This window comes from Leucopleurus acutus (genome assembly GCF_964270905.1).
Source record: "Leucopleurus acutus genome assembly, chromosome: 9".
Taxonomy (NCBI): Eukaryota; Metazoa; Chordata; class Mammalia; order Artiodactyla; family Delphinidae; genus Leucopleurus; species Leucopleurus acutus.
Genome location: NC_139144.1, coordinates 97,208,294 through 97,221,208, shown reverse-complemented (window position 1 = coordinate 97,221,208; position 12,915 = coordinate 97,208,294). Strand labels below are relative to the sequence as shown.

The 12,915-nt window shown below is 44.7% G+C and overlaps 1 pseudogene across 1 annotated transcript; it reads left to right on the top strand.

Annotated features, from left to right (window-relative positions):
• Positions 1-1,285: 1,285 nt before the first annotated feature.
• LOC309966054 (MSL complex subunit 3-like) lies at positions 1,286-2,676 on the top strand (annotated as a pseudogene). Its single transcript has 2 exons — positions 1,286-1,595; positions 1,905-2,676. The product of its transcript is annotated as an MSL complex subunit 3-like (transcript).
• Positions 2,677-12,915: the final 10,239 nt, after the last annotated feature.

The window sequence follows — 12,915 nt, the reverse complement described above, 5'->3', positions numbered from 1 at the left end:
CAAAAAACCGTGGTGGTGGTACCGTCACCCCCGTCTGCATTCCCAGTTATGTTTTTTTTTTAAGAGTCATTTTCTGGGGTAGGAAGAGAAGCCAAAACGCATAGGAATAACTCAGCCAGGAGAACTGAGAAGATGGATGTGGAGAGAGAAAGATGTGTAACAAGGAGGGGTCTTTCAGATGGCTTCCAAGTCTCTAGAGGATTATTGTGTGGACACAACGGCTTTTTATACCTGCTATTTGACATCTTAACAGAAGTCTGACCTATAAAACCTACAGCATGAATGACTTGAATGAGAGGAACAGGATCTCTTACCAGTGAGAATGCTCACCAGGAATGAGTAAGGGAAACTGAGGACACATCGGGGACCCCAGACTGTCGAGTATAGACAATGTGTGGCCTGGTCCAAAGCACGCACTAAATGGCCAACCAAGGCCTTGAGCGGCCTGCCTTGTAATGTCTCAGGTGACGCCTGGCCTGGTTTGATGGGACACTTCATTATCTCCTGACTGAAGTTGAGTTTGCCTGGGTCACGGGGTGCAGGACTCCTGGGCCCGAGAGAGGTTTTGTTCTGTAGCAAGGGCTTCCACAGAGCCTACACAGAGGAAACTCTGGTCTGCAGAAGACCCCGACGCAGAGAAAAGTTGATTCTACATTCAACTTAAACTTCACCTATGTTAATTTGGCAGTATCGTAAACAAAAACCTGGAATGTAGAATTACTCAACAAGTCCCCCACCGCCCGCGCTCCGCCCACCCCAGAGCCTCGCCCTCCACCACAATGAGCAAACGAGTGGCAGCGAGGGCATGAAATTTAAATTCCACTCAGGGGAGGAAGTGCTGTGCTTCGAGCCTGACCCCACCAAGGCGCGAGTGCTGGACGGATGCCAAGATTGTCGATGTTATTGTTGGGAAAGATGAAAAAGGCAGAAAGATCCCGGAATATCTGATCCATTTTAATGTTGGAACAGAAGCTGGGATAGATGGGCAGCTGAAGATCATGTCCTTCGTGACACCGATGAAAATCAGAGATTACAGCGTAAATTGGCAAGAAAAGCTGTAGCTCGCCTGAGAAGCACAGGAAGAGAGAGGAAGCGCTGCAGGTTACCTGGTGTGGACTCTCTTAAAAAGCCTCCCTGCTGAAGAAAAAATGAAAATGTTGAAAACTCAGTCAGCAGTTCCTCTGATGACAGTAGTGAAGAAAAAGATGAAGAAATAAGTGAAGGAAGTGATATTGAAGAAAAGACTGAAGTGAAGGAAGAACCAGAGCTGCATGCAAAAAAGGAAATGGAAGAAAGAACAAAACTATAGAAACCCCTGAAGTTCTGAAGAAGAAGCTTGAGGACGATCGTTACTATATCAACAGGAGGAAACGGTTAGTGAAACTTCCGTGCCAGACCAACATCATAACTATTTTGGAATCGTACGTGAAGCATTTTGCTATCAATGCAGCCTTTTCAGCCAATGAGAGGCCTCGTCACCATTATGCTATGCCACACGCCAACATGAATGTGCACTATATCCCAGCAGAAGAGAACGTTGACCTTTGTAAGGAGATTGTAGATGGATTAAGAATAACCTTTGAGGGGCTTCCCTGGTGGTGCAGTGGTTAAGAATCCGCCTGCCAATGCAGGGGACATGGGTTCGAGCCCTGGTCCAGGAAGATCCCACATGCCACGGAACAACTAAGCCCGTGCGCCACAACTACTGATCCCGCGCTCCGCAACAAGAGAAGCCACCGCAGTGAGAAGCCTGCGCACTGCAATGAAGAGTAGCCCCCACTCACAGCGACTAGAGAAAGCCCGCGTGCAGCAACGAAGACCCAACACAGCCAGAAATCAATAAATAAAATAAAATAATTAATTTAAAAAATATATATTTAAAAAAACAAAACAAAACAAAAAAGAATAACCTCCGATTACACTCTCCCGTTGGTTTTGCTCTATCCATATGAACAAGTTCAGTATAAAAAGGTGACTTCGTCCAAATTTTTTCTTCCAATTCAGGAAAGTACCACAAACACTAACGGGAACCAGGACGATGTCTCTCCAAGCCCACCTTTGTTGAATCCATCCACACCACAGTCCACAGAGAGTCAGCGAACCACAGGCGAACCGGCCACCCCCAAAAGGCGCAAAGCCGAGCCGGAAGCCTTGCAGTCTCGGAGGCGGTCCACACGCCACTTTGCCAATCGCGACAGGCTGAGAGCAGCGCCTCGCCACAGCCCGAGCGCCGACAGCAGGACACGTCTGCCAGCATGCCCAAGCTGTACCTGCACCTGGAAGAGAAGACACCTGAACAGATCATCCTCACCTGTTCCTCTGACCCCGCGCAAGGAAGGGAGTGCGGTGTTTGCTGGCTTTGAAGGCAGAAGAACTAATGAAATAAATGAGGTCCTCTCCTGGAAACTTGTACCCGACAGTTACCCCCCAGGGGACCAGCCGCCCCCACCCTCTTACATTTATGGGGCACAACACTTGCTGCGATCGTTCGTGAAACTTCCAGAAATCCTTGGAAAGATGTCCTCTTCTGAGAAGAATCTGAAGGCTTTACTGAAGCACTTTGATCGCTTTCTGAGGTTTTTAGCAGAATACCATGATGACTTTTTCCCAGAGTCTGCCTATGTTGCTGCCTGTGAGGCGCACGACAGCACCAAGAACCCCAGGGCGATTTATTAAGGCTTTGATGGTTCTGGAAGAACAGCTTCTCTATCTAGCTTTGCGCTCTCGGTTCCCAGTAAAGAACTAGGGAGTTGGTGGGCCTTCCTTAGAGGCAGAGCCAATGCGACACCCCCCTCGGGGCGGGTGTGGCAGAGGTGGGCCCGTTTGTTTGAGCTGCTTACCTACCGTAGTTATTTCTGTTAAGGATTACTTCCTAGGTGCCTGAACGGCCTCCAAGCATCTGACCCTTGCCACGATACCTGTCATCTGTGACGGTGGGAAAAGAGCAGTTGTGTTCACAGTGAAATGTTCACCAAAGTGTGTGTAGGTTGGGCTGTCTCAGTAGACGGAGTTACTTGTTAGCAATAACCACCTTTTTTAGTTATTTGTTAGCATTCAACAAAATTGTTTTGCAAACCGTTTTCATTCTTGTGATGAGCCGAGCAATAAAACATTATTTGTGCTTGGAAACTGAAAAGTCGTCCCAGAATATTTTAGAGGGAGTTGATATTGATGGCAAAAGAAAATTGGCAGCTGTACATGTGCTTGTTACAGTTCCTTTCCTATAAAACCTTATTTTTGGTGATTTAAATGAAGCATTGCCTGAACGTTAAAAAAAAAAAAATTACTCGACAAGTACAGTGGGTCCTAAAACGTACTCCAGGGGGCTTGTCCTGAACCGTTGGCTCCAGTTTGCCGAGTTGGAGTCTGGGGGGCCGTGGCTCAGAGTCTTGAATGAACATGAAGGGACAGGCACGCATCGTGAACAAAGAGGGGGCACCAGTCATCAACGCTGAGAGGGGATGTGAGACTGTAAACAGGGAGAGGAAAGTCTAAGGGTGAAAAGTCCAGAAGACAGGAGAGAGGTTGGCAGGAGGAAGACAAGATGGGTTGGGGGGAGGGTATAAATAGGAGGTCAGTTTGAAAAGGATGCTGGCTAGTGTGAGGTGGAGTGAAGCCTGCTGCACAGAATGCAGTATTCCTGACTCCAGGGTCATCCCTGAATTAACTCTTTCACCTCTGATTTCAGGACTTCAGACGTTTTAGAACGTTGAACCTCCGGATGCGATGTCATGGAAACCTATTGGGTAAGAAAGATACTGCTTTCTGGGTGGCAGTGATGGTGAATGAAACATAAAATGGGCCCATGCGTTGAATTCCTCATTATTGCTCAGGCATCTGTAACACCCACAGGATGTGACACACATCAGTATGGGGCCGGGTAGGGTGAGATCACAATTGGAGAAGTGGTAAGTAGAGGGCCAGCAGCCCCCTGAAAGCCTGACGGTCGTGGATTCCCCATGAGTGACAGAGCACTCAGGGCTGGACCTCTGACTGGTTCCAGAGTAATGGCGGAGACCCAAGTTAGATCCTTTCTTTGAGGAAAGGGACACCCTCCCTGTTTCCTCCCCATCACTGTCTCTTACTCATCACTGATGGTCAACAGCCGATCATGGGAATTTATTCTTTAGTACATTCCTTTATTCACCATTTATTAAATACTCTCCCTGTTTGCAGACCTAAGCAATAGACTTTGAATCCTGTGTTCAGAGATCGGTGTGGCACTGTTTGAAAATTGGGAAGATTTCACGTTTGGCATTTTAATGACTGTAAATGAGTAGGTATTGGAATTAGAAGACTCTGGGTTCAAATCCCAGCTGTACATTTATTAACTATGTGACTTGGGGTGGAGATCCTTAAACGTCTTGAGTCTCGATTTTTATCACCTGTGATACGGAGATGGCAACCTTCACAGTCGTTGTGCGGTGTAGGAACCAGTACGTGGTGGGCACTCAGTGAATGAGGTCTAACCGTTCACAGCCCCTGATCTACAAGGCTGTAATCAAAAATGCTTTGACAACTGAAAGTTCTTTTCTAATTTTGGGTCAAACTAACTAGGTAGTGAAACCTGATCTGAACTTACTTGAGGCCATTTATTGCCCTTATTTATTCCATTTAGTGTGCATATTCGTGTATTTTGCTGCAGAAATAGTAGCGTATTTCATTACAGGGTGTACCCAGATCCTTCTGGGATTGGATTCTGAAACACATCTGGTCTCATCCTATCTTTCTGATAAGAAATTGTCAGGCCATGCTTGCCCCCTTACCAGCTATTAAAGTCTGTAATGCACACATTCAAATAATCACGAAAGAAAACGTGAGTTTCCATGTGGCAAGACTTTACTTCTCAGGATTAGGAATGAAAACCCAACAGATGTACTCATGCATTTGTTTAACCAAAATTTATGAAGTCCTTACACTTTGTAAGACACGTTGCAGTGGGGTGTTGTGAGGGCTATAAAGATGAAAAGAGAGGCCTGCCACTGAGAAATGAGGAATCTAGTGTTTGGGACGAGACTGGCACAAGAAAAATTATCACGCAAGGTGGAACATGCTAACTTCCCTCGTTGAGAATTCCCGGCAGGACAAGTTCACATCTGGATAGAGGATGAAGCTTCATAAAGGAGAGACATTGAAGCGTGGGTAAGAATCTTCCAGGCAGAGATGGCAGGACAGGGTATTCTGAGCATAGGGAAGAGTAAGGAAGGGTGTGCAAGCAGAGGGTGGACTTAATATTTGGAGAATAGCGAGTGGTCCAGCTTGGTGGAAGCACAAATCATGCAGTAAGAAGGAGGTGAATGTTAGGCTGGAGGGGTAGATGGGTGGAGCTGTAGAAAGCTGGGATTACCAGGGAGAGTTTGTGCTTGATTTATAGACAAGGGAGGGAATAGATGTTGTTTAAAAACATTTTTTTTTCTGATACTGAAATAATATGTGTTCAAATAAAAAGAATTTGAAAAACAAGCTATATATACATATGAAAACATTTAAATGCCTATAATCCACACCTAGAGATAGCCATTGTTAATATTTTTTTTGTTTTAACATCTTTTTTGGAGTATAATTGCTTTACAATGGTGTGTTAGTTTCTGCTGTATAACAAAGTGAATCAGCTATACATATACATATATCCCCATATCCCCTCATTGTTAATATTTTAAAATGTGTCCTTGTAGTCTTTTTCTGTATGAAGGTAGATGACGTTGAAAGTAATGTATAAATGGAATAACATTGCCTCAGATTATTAAAAAAAAACAGCCTATGGACATAATACTTTAGAAAAATAAATATAACAGCAGGATATGGATAGGTTGGATCCAATACAGAAATGTACAAATACATATACAGAAATGTACAAATAAGAAAGCCATTAAGAATGCTGTTGTGATGATTAAGAGGAAGTGAATCCTTGAACCTAATTGGTGGCTATGAAAAAAGAAAAGGGACGGGATGAGAAAAAGTATATTTCTAAGGATAACAATTCCAAGTGGTTTAGAAGAAAGAAGGAGAACTCAGAAATAGCTCCCAGGGACTTCCCTGGTGGCACAGTGGTTAAGAATTCGTCTGCCAATGCAGGGAACACAGGTTCAACTCCTGGCCCAGGAAGATCCCACATGCCGCGGAGCACTAAGCCCGTGCGCCACAACTACTGAGCCTGTGTGCCTAGAGCCCGTGCTCTACAACAAGAGAAGCCACTGCAGTGAGAAGCTCGCGTACTGCAACGAAGAGTAGCCCCCGCTCGCCACAACTAGAGAAAGCCCGTGCGCAGCAACGAAGACCCAACACAGCCAAAAATAAATAAAATAAATTTAGAAAAACAAAACAAAGCAACAACAACAAAAGAAATACCTCCCAGGTTTCAAGCCTGGATAACTGGGGGTTTGGGAGGCCATGAACAGGATATTGACTTTGGGGGAGGAGAGGATTATGTGTGTAGTTTTTACACATGTTGAGTATGTGGTAGTGTGAGATGTGGGCTGAAAACAAAAAGGCAGGGTCTAGTTTACATTTTCAGGATTGCTCTCGTTAAGGGAGAAGGTGAGTTCTCTGAAGGAGAGACTAGACAGAGAAAAGAAGGATGAGGAGAGAGATGCGGGGACATTCGTATTTAGAAAACAGTGGAAAGACAAGGAGCTAGAGAAGGAGCCAGCCAAAAAATACCTCAAGAGTTATTGGACAATTAAGAGTAGAGTGTCGGGCTTCCCTGGTGGCACAGTGGTTGAGAGTCCGCCTGCCGATGCAGGGGACGCGGGTTCGTGCCCCGGTCCGGGAAGATCCCACATGCCGCGGAGCGGCTGGGCCCACAAGCCATGGCTGCTGAGCCTGCGCGTCCGGAGCCTGTGCTCCTCAACGGGAGAGGCCACAAGAGTGAGAGGCTCGCGTACCACAAAAAAAAAAAAAAAAAAAAAAATGAAGCTCTTAGCACAGGGTCTGGTATGTACTAAGAACTCAGTAAATGTAGCTATGATTATGAAACGTGCTATTAAAATCTCTCCTCCCTGGTCCTGCTCTACGGTTTTGTTCACATTCCTTTACGTTTCTTTGTGTGCAGATTTGGGGGGGGGGGGCGTGTTCTTTTCCTAGGAACTGGCTTCAGAGTCTAGGATGGGATTCTGAAAGTGGGAGATTCTTGGAGAAGAGCAGAGAGGCCTGGCATCCTCAAAACGGAAATAACAATGTGCCTTTTGTTGGGACCCCCATGTGGGATTGCTCCTGGAGTAGAGGCAGCAGTCACACCCAGGCTGCCCACTACGCCCTCCTGGCCCCAGACCTCTTCCTTTAAAGAGAAATGACTCTCTGGGGGCCACTTTCTCAATCCCCATGTACAGCAAGGTCATGAGGGCCCCACGCCTAGAAAGAAGGGCGTGCGATTTATTCTTTATTTATTTATTTTTTTTCAATCCTTCCTATGCACTCAGGGAAGAGGGGAGAGCTGGATCATTGACCCCAGACTTGCTACCGTCGTCTTCTCAAGGGCTAGCACTCCGCTTCTCCCACAGAACCTTAGATGCGTGGCCCAGAGGGAGGGCCCTCTGAGGTTGGGTTTCCGGGAAGCCGCCTGGTCAGGAGGTTGCCAGCAGCCCTGCGGGGTAAGGCAGAGGCGATAGAAGGCTGGTGAGGAGGAAATGGAACAGGATGGGTGCTGTGGGTAATGGGCTGTGGGCGGATGAGCGGAGGCATTCCTTGGAAATCTGGGAATGGTTTAGGAAGTCCTGGAAGGAGGGTGTGAGTGGGAATAGCTCTGGTGGCTGATTTCGTATACCAGATTGAATGTGGACTGGGCTGGGATTAGCAAAACAGGACAAAGAATACGTGCAAACTTCCTCTGACTTCGGGAGCTGGCTCCGCCTACAGGGTGTCTAGAGAGGCCCTGGTCCTCGTTTGCAGTGGGGACAGTCACAGTGTGGGGACCACCCCACAGACCCAAGCCTGTGAAGAAAGGAGGTGGTGGGAGTGGCAAGCATCCCCCTACAGGGTGTGTGGCCTGGAGGCCCGAGTCTCCTCTTATTGCCTGGAAGCTTGGTCTTCAAGTAAGCTTTTTAAAAAAAAAAAAAAAAAAATAACTACCACGGGACACATTCCCATTTGCGGGCCTCTCCAAAAAGGTGGGCAGATACGTTTGATCCTGCAGTAAAGGCCAGCTGGGAAAACATTTTTTTCATCCTGAGAACTTTCTTTCCTCTAAGTCTCTAGGGACTAATTACTTCCCCTCCTTGCAAATTTTGTGAAAAACTGAAAAACGAAATGGGAGGCAATTATCTCCTCCTGATATGCAAACACTTTCCTTCAGCCTTTTCCTTCTCAGTCAGCACACAAATCCACTCAGATTTTCCTCCTGAGAGACTCTCTTCTGTGACTCTCATCTCTGCACGTTTCCGCCTAAAAACTTAAAAATAACCAGCAGGCTGCAGCAGTCTCTTGCCTGTTTTTCACAGTGTTCCTGTAGGAGTGGGGTCTCTGGCCGGATTTGGAGAAGGTGTCACATGCTTTATTCCTTCACAGTGACTGCCCTGTCATAGTCAGCATCTCCCAGGCGTGGCATTCTTTAAAAACCTGCCTGTGGTCCCTTGCTACTCAAAGTGTGATCCCTGGAACCACATTGGCATCTCCTGGGAGCTTTTTGGAAATGCAGAATCTGGGCCTCCATCCCAGACCTGCTGAATCCGAATCTGCATTTTTAATAGGACCCCAGGGTGATTCACAATGCACCGTAATATTTGAGAAGTGCTGATCTAGACAATTAGCTGGTGGGATTTCCAATCAGGGAATTGTATAAAAAGCCCTTGTCCCAATCTCAACAATGTGAAGGGCACTGGAAGAGGGGATTTGAGGGTGTACCTGCTATTATTGGAGCCACCCTTTCTTAATGACTTTTATCCCAGGTGCTATTTCTGGAGACCGTAACCAGGACTTAGATCCCCAAGATTTTCATCCCAGTTTGACTTTAGACTTCTTGAGTGACTTTAGCCTAATGGTCCAGCTTCCTACTTGCTGTTAGAATCCTGCGTGGGCATGACCTGGGGATACTTTGGTTCCACACACTTGTCTGGATGTGACAGGGACCCTCGGTGTACACAGTGTCAAGTGAAGCAACTGCATAGACGTAACCTGGAGAGTCATTTGAACTTACTTTTCCAGCTTGCTGGAAGGAATATGGGGATCCCAGTTCTAAGAGTGTCTGTACGAAAGTCTCCCTAGGTTTAGAGTCATGATGTAAGTAAGCCACTGCCTCATGGAATTGCAGGGGAGTGCGTAGGTCATCCAGGCACACCTTCTCTGAGCTCAGGCATCCCCACGGCAGCACACACAGAGGCCCTGCTGGAACCCAGTCTAGAGATGGAGCCCTCACAGCCGTGAGGCGGTCCCTCTCTTTGCTGCTGTGTGCTAATGTTTAGGATGAAGCCCTTATATCCAGCCCCACTGTGACTCCCTCTTAACACTCACCCACTGTGCAATTTTGGTTCACACAGGCAGACCAGCAGATAAGTGAAGGCAGCTAGATATTCCCCTATAAAATATTCAGATTTACTAGTGAAATGTCGCCACTGAACACTTTCTAGACCTCTCACTATCCACATTGCTTCCTCTTGTGCCTGCTGTTATGTGGGTCTTAACAACTAGTGCTGGTTTAGACAACTAACCGGGATAGAGGGGCAGTGGGGTAACTTCTTCCTGCGCTTTGGTTACTATACATCTATTACTGTCAACTAAGATGGCCTTCCGTGTTTTCGTTTACAGCGCCCACTCATATTCCAGATTCATCTACAAACCTCGTTGCTAAAAACGGCTGGCATTTACTGAACATCTCTGTTGTTGGTACAGGAGATGCAAAGGTAGAGAAGGCATGACGCCTAACTTGAAGAGCTGAGAATTTAGTGTGGGAAGACTAAACTCTGTGTTAGTTACTAGGATATGCAAAGCACTCTGGGAATACAGGGAGGGAGCTGGTTACATTGAGTCTTCTCAAACGTGGTGTCATTTGATTCAAGCTTTGAAGTATAGAGCAACTTCACAGGCCGAGAATGGGAAAAGTGAATTCCAGAGAGGGACAACGTAATATATAAAGTAACGTAGAAATAAAAATGACACGTTGTGTAGGCAGTGCAAGCCCTGGGAGATGGAATTAATGAATGCTCTCTGGAGAGTGGTCATGGGTATCTTCACTAATCAAATCCAGGTCCCTTGGGGGCTTGCAAGCGTCCTCTGAAAGATGCTCCACTCACTGGAATCACAAGATGACCAATTTTATGGTGGGTACAGAGGGTATTGATGTGGAAGCCTTTGCATGCTGGGCAACTCGACTGTATTCACAAAGGTATTATTTACGGTCAGTGCTGGAATTTCATTGCCTTAAATTTTGAAAATGACCTAAGTAAGTTCATAGAGAGCTTAAGAATAGTTCTTTTAAAGGGCAATTCCATGAGGTTTCCTTCCATAGCATTTGATGCTTGTCTAACTCAAGGGAAGGAGAATGACAAAGATGCTGGGTTGAATGCAGAACAGGATCTAAGGGAAAAACCCGAGGCGGAATACTACACTGATGGCCTGCAGCCCTGCTGAAAATTGACTGTTAAATTTTCAGGAATTAAACATAGTCATTATCAAAAATTAAATAATAGACACTTACAATCAAATAGATTGTTAAAAACAAAGGTAATCAAAACTCAAAACTCCTAATTATTTTACTGCATTTTACTTTGGTCTTTTCCACTGAAGTTGTGTCACTTGTGTCAGTATGGTAGAAATACTGTATATAGTAGAGTGGGAAGCTGCCCGTAGCACAGGGAGATCAGCTCGATGCTTTGTGACTACCTAGAGGGGTGGGATAGGGAGGGTGGGAGGGAGGCTCAAGAAACAGGAGATATGGGGATATATGTGTACATATAGCTGATTCACTTTGTTGTACAGCAGAAACTAACACAACATTGTAAAGCTATTATACTCCAATAAATAATTTTTTTAAAAATCAAAAAAAAAAAGGAAGAAAGAAATACTGTATAATGGTGAGAATCTCTTCCCATCTCCAAGCTCAGTGATGTCATATTGGTAGCTTGAAACTAGACATGATGAGAGTGAAACTGACACCATGGAAACTGGTGAATGCTGCAAGTCAGCAAATGCTACAACTGGGGAGCCAGTGATTAAATATTTATCGGCAGACTACTGGGTCACTATCACTTTTCTTCTGTATTCATCAGGCATGGTTGCAAGGACCCTATTTACATCAGGAAATTTAAAGCTGAAAGATTTGGTGAAACTAGATTGATATGGACATGGTTCTCCATAGGCAACACTCAAATTTTCCAACTTGGGCTTAGGAAGTTTTGCACTTCACCTAACTCCTAAAATCCCATATATGCAGGACGTTCATGGTACCACTGGTCATTCTAGGACCCAGGCCTGACTTTTCTATGAAAATGATTTGATTCCTTTATCTTCCTTCATCAGAACTTCCATACCCTTGATTTCTTGCTCCCTGTTCCTCTTAGCTGATAGGAATAAACCTACTTTTATTTCCCGCTGGGATTTCCATGTGTGACAATGGGCTCTTGTGCTAGCTATTCAGAACCTTGAGGGAGGACAGTATCTCTGGGGCTGGAATGTTAGACAAATTAAGGGAAGATGGGGGAGGTGTCAGGAAATCCTGCCACTGATTCTACCTATATTTAAATTAGCTCTGGGTGGGGAGGGATAGATTGGGAGTTTGGAATTGACATGTACACACTGCTATATTTAACATAGATAACCAACAAGGACCTACTGTATAGCACAGGGAACTCTGCTCCACGTTCTGTAATAACCTAAATGGGAAAAGAATTTGAAAAAGAATAGATATATGTATAACTGAATCACTATGCGCTACACCTGAAACTAATACAACATTGTTAATCAACTGTACTCTGATATAAAATTTAAAAAAAATCATTGTCATATGAAGAGACAGAAAAGAATCTAGACATTGAGCTTACACTTTCACAAGGTTCAAAATGGCTCATAGACCTAAATATAAAATGCAAAAATAAAGATTCCTAGAATGAATATATATATATATATATATATATATAACTAGCTCTGCATGTTATAAACAATGTCATCCTACCTGCTGGTAATTATGTTCCAGTGTAAGCTACTTCTTTGGAGTGAGAAGGGTGTTGCCTTCAGTTAAATGACCTTACATCAAGTGACTTTATGTAGACTAACTGACTTTATGTAGACTAAGGATCAGATCAATTGTTCCCATTTCCTTGCATTAACATTGCAAGTAGACTGAATAAAAATGTTTCTTGCATATGTAAGTGTTACTTGCTGTCTTTCAAGTGTTTGTGAATACTATTGTGATAACTGAAATGTAAATTTTTAAAAGTGACACTGAATCTGTAGTTACTTTCTAACAGTATGTGTTCCTTTCAAGGGAGGAATGTAAACATACAGTGACTGTTATGAAGGAGTTACTAGAATTATTGCCATTACAAGTCTATAAATTTGATGGGAACTTGATGGATACACATTTAGTAAGGGGCTGGAGGAGTCTATACTGAGTGACTTCAGATCCTGGAGATTCCAACTTTTAATTTATCCAACTTTGATCTGGACAGGAGAATTTCCGAGGATGGAGAGGTGGAAAAGAAGTTTGAAAAACCAGATTCTGTTGTCAGTTCTGCCATTGGTTTGACCAACTAGTTTTTTTCTCTCAACTGTGTCTCCTTTATCCATTACTGGGTCAGAAAACACTGCTCAGCTGCAGCCCAAGAATCAGTATTTCTCTTCTGGGCTCTTGGGGCACTGTGTTAGAATCAATTGTATTTTTCCTTTCTCTCACAGATGGAGAACTCTTTGAGGTTAGAATCCACATTTCTTTGATTTTTAATGGCTAGTTAAAAATAGGGCAAGGGTGGTTGATGAAGAGGGCATTCT